We start from the raw sequence: 12,645 nt of genomic DNA on the forward strand, positions 1-12,645 counted from the left end.
GGGTAATGATGGACTATTCAAAAAGTGGCATTAGGTCCCTAGTTTGCTATCTGCGGGAACTGTATTAGTCTGCTTGAGCTGCTTTAACAAAATGCTATAGACTGGATGGCTTAAACAGCAGAAATTTGTTCCTTTGCAGTTTTGGAGGCTGGGAAGTCCAAGGTCAAGGTACTGGCAAGGTAGGTTGCAATCTGAGGCCTCTTCTCTTGGTTTGAAGATGGGTGCCATCTCAGTGTGTGGTCACGTGACCTCTTCTCTTGTGTGGATGGGAAGAGAAAAGGAGATCGTTGGCATTTTTTTCTAATAAAGGCACTGACCCTATCCTTATGACCTCACTCAACCGTAAATACTTCCATAAAGGCCCTATCTCTAATTATAGTCACTTTGGGGCTTCAACATAAATTTGAATTTGGCTGGGACGCCAAACACTCTTCCATAACAGGAACAAATCAAATGAGGTTTCTATTGCACGTGTTACACAGTATGTAATTTTTGGAAAAGTTAAGCTTTGGCTTAAAGCAAAAGCAAAACTATTGAAATATTCAAAGAAAGGCGACTCTATACACAGTTTTGTGATTAAGTCTCTTTTATTTGCAAGCAACAAGTTCACCAGAAGTGCTTTCTAAGTGAAAGAGATGGTGGCAGTGGTGATGGTGGTGGTGATGGTGATAACTATTGGAAGGATTCTGGAGTGTCTTTGGGAATCCAAGGAAGAAGTGATTGGCCCAGTCTGTGGAAGTTTAAGAACCAGTGCATCTCTGACCATCGCAAAGTAAAGTGCCCAGAGGGATGCCTCTGAGCCACCCCGCTTAATATGGTTCAGTTGTAGCAACTCCCAGTGTCTGTTGCCCAATTCAAAATTCTAGATCTTGGCAAGATCATTTGATCAGGAAGCTGTGACCAGGTGGGCAGGCAGTGTCCTAGTAGACCTAGTTTCTGGGCTCTCACGTGAGTAAGGGGCAGTTCTCAACAAAGGAGTGTTCTAGACTAAGAAAAAAGATGTATGTTCCTTGATTCACTTAATGACACAAAAAACTTCAATGCTAAAACATGGTTTTTTAAGTACAAAAGAACAAATAGATAAATTTATGAGTTCATTGCAAATTTTCTAAATAAAATGTTAACAAGTAGAACCAGAAATGCACTAAAGACATAATATATATGACCAAGCAAAGTTTTCCCATGGTGTTTCAATACCAGGAAATATATTCACACAATCCATAAGGTCAAGAGGAGAACTGTATGATCATGTCAATAGTCACTGAAAAGGGCATTAAAAACCTTCAGCATTAATATACCTTTATTTGTTTAACAAGTAGTCATCAAGCACTTGCTCTTTGTCAAGTATTGTTCTAATTAATATACTGAAAACTCAAAGTAAAATGGGAATAGAAGGACACTACTTGAATCTAACAAAGACTATTTATAAAAGACCATAGCAAATAGTATTCTAAATGGTTGCAATACTAAAACCATTTTGATTAAAATCAGAAACTTGCCAGCACGTTACTTCTTAACATTGTCTTGAAGGATTTATCAAATACAATAATATAAGGAAACTAGCAAAAATTTTGGAAAAGAACAGTTAGAGCTATATATATCCTTATGCTGATAATATGATGGACCATCTAGAAAAACCTAAGTCTCAAATAAAAACTTCTAAAATTAATAGGGGACATTCATGTGAGGAACTTACCTCATCAGAAATACATATAAAATAAGTATCTTTCTTGCTCTAGAAACGAGCATCTAGAATGGAATATATATGAAAAAAGTGAAAACAAAAATTGTTAAAAGCCATAAAACAAGATTTGAATGACTGTAAAAGCCTATTATACTTGAGGAAGGTTTAATATCATACCTGTCAAATAATATAAAACTTCATTGCAGTTCCTATTAGAATTCCAACAGGGTTTCACTTTGATTTCTGAACTAGATAAAAAGATCTTAAGATTCATATGCAACAATAAGGTCCAAGAAGACACGAACAAAAAAAAAAAAAAAAAAGTGAGGAAAAGAACGGTGATGAAGGGCTTGCCTTCCAGATACTACAAGGCACTGAAAAGTCGTTATAGCTATGTAATTATGATACTGGTGAGAAATGACAAAGAAAACAATGTAACAGACTAGGGAATCCAAAAATAGATTCTGGATTCTGTGAGATTTTCTTAAATGACAAATATGGTAGTTCAATGAATGAAACCTATCGAATTTAAATATTTAGCAACCTGAAAGAAAATAAAAATGGATCTCTGTCTTAAACCATATTAAGAAATAATTCCAGCTGCATTAAATCCTTACATGTAAAAACAGAACAAAAATCTTGCAAGAAAATCCAAGATAGTGAGGGAAATGCTTTTAACCAAGTCTGGGAACCTAATCAACATGCTTGACTGTATAAAAATTAAAACCTTTGTAAGTAAAAATGCCTGAAACAAAGTCAATTTGACACAGAATATATCTGTTTTAAATTTTTTTTAACGTTTTATTTATTTTTGAGACAGGGAGAGACAGAGCATGAACAGGGGAGGGTCAGAGAGAGGGAGACACAGAATCTGAAACAGGCTCCAGGCTCTGAGCTGTCAGCAGAGCCTGAGTGGGGCTCGAACTCACGGACCACGAGATCACGACCTGAGCCAAAGTCGGCCGCTTAACCGACTGAGCCACCCAGGCGCCCCGACACAGAATATATTTGTAATGCCGATGACAGACAAAACATGTATTTGATTGACTCCAAAATACCATTTATGTTAAAATACGCCATTATGTATGTACCACTAATACAGAAAAATTCTGCAATTAAAGTAATGCACAATGCTTTTTTATAGCTCAGAATTTTATGTTATACTTAATGAAAGAGCTCTTTAGACTATTTTTAGACACTGATTTTTATCACATCTGATGCTGCTGTGTTTCTGTGCCTTTATGAACATGATAGTTGTTTTTTTTAAATTTATTTTTAAGACAGAGAGAGACAGAGCATGAGTAGGGATGGGGCAGAGAGAGAGGGAGACACAGAATCCGAAGCAGGCTCCCGGCTCTGAGCTGTCAGCACAGAACCCGACGAGGGGCTCGAACTCACAACCTGTGAGATCATGACCTGGGCTGAAGTCGGACGCTCAACCAACTGAGCCATCCGGGCGCCCCAAACATGATAGCTTTTTTCATTGTAATGCCAAATCACTTTGTAACTTAAGACATTTAGAATAGTACTCAAATTCAACACATCTAATACCAATAATGCACATAACTGATGCCTGGGCAATCACAGTCGATGACAATATCTTAACTACTGATTTCAGGTTAGCTTCAGGCCGCTAAAAGAGGTGGAAGCAGGAGGAGAAAAAATAACCTGATAGGACAACGGGCAAAGGATATAATTAGATAATCCACAGAAGAGAAATCCAAATAGCAAGCATATGGAAAATAGCCAAACATGCAAGTTAAAAGTAATAAAGAGATACCACTTTATACCCAAGTTGGTCAAAAATAAGAACGCTTAACCTACTGAGCCACCCAGGTGCCCCAAGCTGGCAATATCTCTTAAAATAAAAAAAATATAGACTCTTTTTTTTTTTTTAACGTTTATTTATTTTTGAGAGAGAGAGAGCATGAGAAGGGGGAGAGGCAGAAAGAGAGGGGAACGGAGGATATGAAGCAGGTTCTTTGCTAACAGCAGAGAGCTCCACGCAGGGATTGAACTCGTGAACCGTGAGATCATGACTTGAGCTGAAGTCAAGCCACCCAGGTGCCTCTAGACTTCTTTTGACAAAGCATTCCCACTCCCGAGGATCTATCCCTTGAAAGCAAAAGCGCTGTTACAAAGGACAACTGCAGAACTGTTTCCATACGCAGAAAATAGGAAAGTAAATGCCGACGACTACAAAAACGGCTGAATGATAATACACCCACACACCAAGGCCTTTGACAAGAATTAATTAGAGCTATACATCACTTGGCAGGATTTCCATGAAGTAGTTTTAAGTGAGACAGTATTAGATTAAACCATATGAACTTCCTGATATTTAATCATTTTTAACATACAGAAAGGCAATTTCATATGTTTTAGCTTAATAATTATCCCATAAATATGTATATTCATGTGTGTGTGTGTATATATGCGCATATATGTTAGTGAGGATTATCTGAATATAGAGAAAAATACATACTAAGTTGTTAACATGTACAAATGAAACAAAAGGCATATAACATGATCTAAAAGCAAGCTAGTATCTCATAACACTGAGCTTGAACTGGGGACTTATGCCAAACGATGTTGGCTGTATCATATCGAAGGTCTCAAATCCCTTTTTAAAAAAAAATTTTTTTTAAGTAGGCTCCATGCCCAACATGGGGCTTGAACTCATGATCCAGGATCAAGAATCAGATGCTCTCTACCCACAGAGCCTGCCAGGTGCCCCTCAAATCCCTTTTTTATTTCAACAAATGTATTAAAAAAAGAGAGAGAACAAACTTGTCTACTGTAAATAGGAAAGCAGCAGTGTCACAAAATATGATAAAAAATATTAAATCCAATACATTAAATTTTTAAATAAAACAATGAAAATAAGTGATGATAAATCCAATTTCTAAAGTACATATCTGAAAATAAGTCTCAATGCAAAGAATAGAATCATTTTTCAACTTAAAAGGGGAGATATATTTAGGTTGCTGCCACTTACTTAAAAAAAAAGGTTTGGGCTTTTGTATTAATAAGAGGTTTCCATTTTTCAGTATGGATATGAGCCAGCACTGGAAATCCATGCATAGTTTATAAGGGCAAGATACTCAACTGTATTCTCTGATGGAGCTCGACACTCACCAAAATTATTAGAAATTTTTGTTTAATAAACTATTATTTCCGTAAGACATCTAATACAATATCTAGAATTGGTTCTTCAAACTATGCCAGGTTATTTGCTTATGTATACAAAGATGCTGGGGAAAGGACTCATCTATTCCTCTCTGCCATTAGATTCAGAAAACCCTTATGACGACACTTTATTAAGTCTTTCCAAAGTCTCTTCGAATCTTCAAAATACAGACTCAAGGAGTAGTTCAGAGGAGTTGGTAACCTTATCATCCAAAGAAAAGGCCCCAGCTCACCCTTTTAAAGAGGTATGCCCCACAACTCCGGTTACACAACCTTAATACACTTGATCTCTCAAGTGGAAAACAGGTTTAAATCTTCCCTTGCAGGACTGGATTTCGATTGTTTGCACTGGCAACATTCTGAAAGGAAAAAATAAGCAGTTCAGCCAGCGAAATCGAGTTGACTTGGGAATAGCAGAAAAACTGTAATTCAGGACAAGCAAACTGTGGTGAACCACAGGCGAGTCCAAAGTACAAAGGAGGAGAGAGCGTCCTTTTACGGAGGAAAGAAGGAAGCCGGGAGGGGTTGTTTTGAACAAAAGTTCACTGGAGGAAAATGAGAGTTCTGGCGGTGGTACCTTCTCACTGACTTGCAGGAGGCGGAAGTGGTTACGACCTCTCACTGACTGCTTGCTGTTGCCAGGCCACAAGGAGATCTTCCTTCTTCCTGCTGGACGATGCAAGCTGTGACTAGTGGTGCTCAAGTAAGAGCCCTCCCCTCCTGGCCTCTCAACTCCACTTTTTGAGTTAGGTTTCCTTAACGCATTTTCACAAAGTGATACGTGGATCTTGAGCCAATGCTGTTATGCACGTGCTCTCACAAAAGCGCAGGTGTTCCAGAAAGATGAAGCCATTTCATCATCCCGATGAGACAAACGGGGGATTCTTCAGCAGAAAAACCAATGAGCTTCTGAATGAAACAGAAACTGTTTGAAATCATTGCCCATCTCTTAACGGAACTGAGAAAAAGGGAGAATTCAGTGACCCACTCTCATATAAACTGACCACCTGAACAGCTTCATCAGGTATTTGTCACAAATGTTCGTCCTCAGGTTCTCCTCATGCATAGTCAGTATATTTTCTTCAAGCCACCATAACTGTTCATGTTTTCATTCCAATTTTCAGTCTTTTAGAAATACCTTTTTTTTTTTTTTTTTACCCCAGATTTATGATAGGGTCACGAGGAAATTAACATTATCAATACAGAGTCAGGCTCAATTCCAATCGACAATTATAGAGTCTTCTACGCATTATTGGTAGCAAATGATTGTCAATTTCCAGCAGGAGAACGTTGAAGAGAATGCAGAAAAAATCCATGTTGGCACTCAGCATCATCTGTGTTCTCCATGCTTCCAAGCATTTAGGATGGAAAACGTAGTTACGGTAGCTAATGCTGTTTGTGTCCTGTGCATGTCCTTCAGACCTTCCAGTGTGCTCCAGTGGACGTCAGCTGCCAATGTCTGCACCTCTGCGCCTGAAGCTGGGCTGCCTCAAATGTCCGGGACTGACACTGACACTGACTCCCCCCCACCCCCCCCCACCCCGCCTCCTCAAACCATGACTCTTGGTAGTTGGTAAGAGAATGCCCAGTCTGCTCACCACTAGGTGGCATCATTCTGAGCTTTGTATTTTGCAGTCCCAGAGTTTCAGTGAGACTGAGCTCCAGTCTCCTACAGTGGTAACCGGCTTAATAGTACGCACTTGACTGGCTCTCTTCCTTTACCTGTATTGTTTCTTCTACTTGCCTACAGGTATTTCCTGTATCCCCTAAATAAACTGCTTGCACATCAATCCTCGCTTCAGAGTCTGCTTTGGAGCGGCCCCAGATGGAAGCATGAACAACGATCCTGGAAGTTATACAGTCCTTGTAAGGTGAATTATCGTGCCCTACCAGACTATGTTAGCCTCATCCCAAGCAATATTAATCCTAAAATTCCGTATTTGATGTCCCAGTTATGGTTCTTCAAATACAAAGTAAAAGTAGATACCTAGCCACTTCATCAAGCTGTCTACATTTATCATTTGTGTACTTTCCTCTAGGTAGGATACACTTCAATCAAACAGTTAAAAAGATGAATGCATAACTACTAGAATTGCCTTTCCAAGCCGCAGTCACCCCTGGCTCTGAGCTTCTACTTCCAGTGAATTCATTCAGTTTATAAATTATCTCACCACTCCGCTTAAATAATCCAGAATTTTGCTGGAGTCCTTCTTTCTGCTCGGGGAACAACCTTCACTAACACATGAGAGTGCAGAGCAGTTATTCTCTCTTCTCTGGAAGAAGCTCCAGAGTTTTGTGTTTCTTTACAACTACTGGTTTCACTAGGGGTGGGTTCTCAATACTATTTAATGCCCCTTCTCCATTCTGGGAAACCATAGGATAGAGCAAAGCCATCTTCATTTTGCTTTTCTTAAGCCTCCACAAAATGAGTAAGTCAGACACTATAGTTTTGTGACACTTTTTATGGGAGAGTCAGAAAACTTCAGAACTCAGTTTGTAATTAACTTGAACTCTCGTAAAGAGAACGTACTTGGGGCGCCTGGGTGGCGCAGTCGGTTAAGCGTCCGACTTCAGCCAGGTCACGATCTCGCGGTCCGTGAGTTCGAGCCCCGCGTCAGGCTCTGGGCTGATGGCTCGGAGCCTGGAGCCTGTTTCCGATTCTGTGTCTCCCTCTCTCTCTGCCCCTCCCCCGTTCATGCTCTGTCTCTCTCTGTCCCAAAAATAAATTAAAAACGTTGAAAAAAAAATTAAAAAAAAAAAGAGAACGTACTTGACAATATGGGACTTCTCAAAGACTGTGGTCACAACCCACATCCTACAGGTGCCTCTAAGTTTGCAATTCCCTCCCCTGAAAAAACGACACACCTTCACAAAAAAGGGTCTCACCCCTGGCCTTTCTGCTTTCCCAGCCTTTGTCTTCTGGTCTTACAGGCTAGTTAAAGGGAACAGATGAAATGCCCCACTCCCTCCTCACAAGACCCCAGCATAACACAGAGAAAGGGATTTGGAACCAAAGCCATAAACTCACAGGGACAAACTGAATAGAGGGGGAAAAAAAAAACCAATAAAATTTTGGAAACTAGAAAATGGATGAATGATGACAGACTTGTGAGTTTTGCAAAGGCTGGATCCTGCACGAGCAGTGGAGAAAGCCAAGAAGCAATCCAGTATATATCACAGAATCCCAAAAAGAAAAAAAAAAATGGTTGCCTGGGGAACCTCTGAAAATGGGGAGTGAAAGTGAGGCTAAAAAAAAAAGAATATTGATTGCAAATCTGCTGCAGGAGCAGTTAGATTTCCAGCACCCCCCACAGTATCTAGTCAAGTGACTGTCCTTCTTTTAGCTTTCTGCGGGAGAGTGGAAGACTAGTCTCAGGAGAGGGTAAAACAGAGAAGACTCTGAACTGAAGGACACCAGGCACAGTGGAAGCAGTGGAAGAGGAAAGGGTAAGGACACATGAAAATGTACACATTGAACTTAAGACTCCCAACCTTCTTTCCAGAATGCTTCCAACCAGGTCCATACTCCCTGGGCAACACATGTGAAAAAAGACTTCTCCAGTGACTCCAATTGGCTTATGAGAAAAAGATCTAAGTAGATTGACACTGACGGTTTCCCAAGGATATGGCCCAGGCAGACCACCACTCAGTTCATGATGGGTAGCTGTGGTCCCATGGCACCTAGGGTCTCATGATCTGGGATTCAATGCCAACCAGAGCCAGGTAGGAACATAATTACTTGCCCAAGAGGGCATAGCTTTGAAAACCATAGTTGCCTCCTTGGTGGTTCTTTCATTGGAACTGTAAGAGTCCCCACGCAGAATCCTGATCTGCTACTGATGTACAGAATCTTAAGGGCCAAGGGGAGAGCTACCTAGAGCCTGAACTAGGAGAAACCTCTTTTATTCTGGGCTCTTTTCAGGAGGCCACTTTTCAGGTCAGTCCAATAATTGGCTGGGCCAATACACCCAACCACAATATATGTGCTAACAAATCCAAAGAGACTCACCAAGTACTGTACTTCTCTTTTGATACAGAGGATAGAGAGTTCAGGACTTTAAAAGGGTTATCCCTTGGAAACCAATTTGACAATACATTTCACATTAAAAAAAAAAAATAAAAGGGTTATCCCTGAGGCGCCTGGGTGGCTCAGTCAGTTAAGCATCCGACTTCTGCTCAGGTCATGAGCTCGTAATTCATGAGTTCGAGCCCTGTGTCAGGCTCTGTGCTGACAGCTCAGAGCCTGGAGCCCGCTTCGGATTCTGTGTTTCCCTATCTCTGTGCCCCTCCCCCACTCATGCTCTGTCTCTTTCTCTCTCAAAAATAAATAAAAAAATAATAAAAGGGTTATCCCAACATGCCTCAAATGATTTATTGATGTAGCTGGATTCCCTATATATTAGGTTATATTACAGATTGCCTATTACTTCCTGCTTAAAACAGCAAGAATTATGTACTATCTCTCATAGTTCCCATGAATCAGGAATTTAGACAGGGTGCACAGTGAAGGCAGTTTGTCTTTGCTCTGTGACATTGGGGTCCTAACAGAGAAACTCGAAGGCAAAGAGCTGGAATCATCTAAAGGTGTATTCATTACCCAATATGGTGTCTGGGTTTGAAGGAAAAGAGTCCTGAGTGGGGTGAGGAGTGGTAAGCCATGGTGCCCTTTTATAACCTAGCCTCAGAAGTCATACTGGGTCATATCTGCTGCCTTCTATTGGTCAAGGCAGTTATAAAGGTCTACTCATTCAAGGGGAGAAGAAATAACCCCACCTTTCAATAGAAGAATTCCAATGTCACCTTATAAGATAAACATGTGGAATGGGATACGCATTGGTGCGACCATCTCTGGAAAATACAATCTACCATAGTGATGGAGTCCAAGCCTCTATAGACTAGATTATGGCAGAGATCCGCCATATTCCCCATCTGCTGGACCAGCTAGACTGACAAGTTAGAAATGAACATGTAATAGGAATCATCACTGCTGCATCTGTTATATCTCTCTGGTCACACTCATCTCTACAGTTCCCCCCGGGCATGTAGTACTGTCACTGACTCATTATTTTGGTAGGGAGAAGCTCTGGGAAAAGCGTCCTCTTCTCCATTCATTTCTTAACAGTTCTTACTTCACAGGCCAGCAGAACAGTGTGTGAATTCCATCAATTGCTAAAGACAGCTTTTCCCACTAGAGACTCAGGAACTTAGGGGAACTACTATAGGAGGCGGTTAAGGTTCCACTAGGCCTATGATGAGGTTGACTTGGGTCCAAACTCCATTACCTGATCCCCACGGGCTCCCACCCTAACATGCGGACAGTGACATTCTGGGCAGTTAGGAATTAGTGATAGCTAACAGCCAGTACCCAGATATTGTCCAAGTTTTTGTATAGTTTCCCCAGTGTAGTTACCCAGATCAAATGGTAATGGGTCCCTTTGGGGAAAGCCAGGAGTAAGATACACATTATGGACTTACAGAGCTCTTACTAAGCTTCCTCCTCAAGGAAACCTGGCCTCCACATTATTCAGTAGGCTCTACGGCAGGTCTAACAATAGAATGCAGGGCTCCATTTCTACCGTGATGACCTCTGTCACCAAACGTGGAGAAATTTCAGCCATATAGTCATATAGGACTATAGTGTACTGCCATTTATCTGGGACTCTATCCTCAATTAATCACCTCCAAAGATCTTGGTATCCATTCTGCAACCATAAATTGCAGGCCAGTCACTGTTGAAGACTTCTATTTTGGAATATCCCAACTCCACCAAAAATAGGAACTACACATTGCTAGCATTCTTGACCTACAGGGAACATCTACTAAGTCATGTTTTAATGATTCTAGTACTTCTATAACAAAATATGCCTCATGCCTTTGGTAAAGGGAAGGTCTTCAGGGTTCTTCCAGGGACAGTTTGGGGGAAAGGGGTGACATATTTGGTAATTCATTTCAGAATCCTTGAGTCTTGGATTCTGTTCTCCATATTATACAAAGAAATTCCATCCTCTCAGCTTTTTGGGATCGGTCAATATTATGTTTAGTTTTGTCTACTAAAAACATGCCCAGATGCTAGATGAAGGGCATTATTTTTTTTGTTTGTTTTTTTGTTTGTTTTTAATATATGACATTTATTGTCCAATTGGTTTCCATACAACACCCAGTGCTCATCCCAACAGGTGCCCTCCTCAATACCCATCACCCACCCTCCCCTCCCTCCCACTCCCCATCAGCCCTCAGTTTGTTCTCAGTTTTTAAGAGTCTCTTATGCTTTGGCTCTCTCCCACTCTAACCTCTTTTTTTTTTTTCCTTCCCCTCCCCCATGGGTTCCTGTTAAGTTTCTCAGGATCCACATAAGAGTGAACACATATGGTATCTGTCTTTCTCTGTATGGCTTATTTCACTTAGCATAACACTCTCCAGTTCCATCCACGTTGCTATAAAGGGCCATATTTCATTCTTTCTCATTGCCACGTAGTACTCCATTGTGTATATAAACCACAATTTCTTTATCCAAGAAGGGCATTAAATCTAAAATCTATGGTGCATCCATATCAATACATACCACTATACTATAAATTATATCTTTCTCTTCTTGATTGAACACCCTTAATATTTTCATATTAATGCATCTTATTTTTGCCAATTACTGTATAAGCCCCTTCTTCTGGGTATCTTTTGCTCCCTGGAGTGATAAGATGTACCCCAAATAAACTATGAGATATTCCTGCCAACATATTTAACCTGAATCTAATTGGTCCTCTAGACCTAATTTCCAGTTTCCAGGTAGATAAATAATGTAGAAAATTTTGGGTGCCTGGGTGGCTCGTTTGGTTAAACATGCAACTCTTGATTTCAGTTCAGGTTATGATTTCATGGTTTGTGAGATGGAGCCCAGTGTCAGGCTCTGTGCTGACAGCCCAGAGCCTGCATCGGATTCTCTCTCCCCTTCTCTATCTGCTCCTCCCCTGTGCTCTCTCCCTCAAAATAAATAAACAAGCTTTCTTTTAAAAAAAAAATGTAGAACTTTTCAACAATTGGATTGAGTCCTTCAAAAAGTCAATGGCATGGGGGGGGGAGGGGAGAAGCTGACACGGCTTCAAACTAAAAGAAATCAAGTAGACATAGTAATCAAATGCAATGGTTAAAAAAAAAAAGCAACAAAGGACATTCTTGGGATAAGTGGCAAAAGTTGAAAATGGACTGAATTTTAGGTGATACAGAATTATTAATTTACAATGGTATGAAAATGGCATTGTGGTTAGATAGATAGGAGACTATATCATTCTTAGGAAGTGCATGCTCAGATATTTAGGGGGGAAGCATCACTACGTCTGCACCATACTTTCAAATAAAATAGTGAAAAATGTGTTCAGTGTTAAGTTTGTGAGATTCCTCTATGTGGTTATATAGAACTGTAGTTCGATAATATCCACTGCTGTTTAGTATTCTATTGTATGAGTATACCCCAGTGTATTCATTTTTCTGCGGATGGACGTTTGGGTAGTTGTATCCATTTATACTCCCACCAACTGTGCAGGAGAGTTCCCCTTGCCCACATTCTTGTCAACACTTGGATTACCTTTTTCCATTTTAGCCATTCTGGTAGGTGTTCAGTAATGTCTCATTATGGTCTTATTTGTATTTTCCTAATTACTCGTGAGATTGGGCATCTCTTCATATATTTGTTAGTTATTTGGATATCCCCTTGAAGTGGCCAATCAGGTCTCCATTGCCTAGTTTTTGCTAGGTTGTCTGTCTCTTTCTAATTTTGT

Source organism: Neofelis nebulosa, chromosome 2 (genome assembly GCF_028018385.1).
Source record: "Neofelis nebulosa isolate mNeoNeb1 chromosome 2, mNeoNeb1.pri, whole genome shotgun sequence".
Classification (NCBI taxonomy): domain Eukaryota; kingdom Metazoa; phylum Chordata; class Mammalia; order Carnivora; family Felidae; genus Neofelis; species Neofelis nebulosa.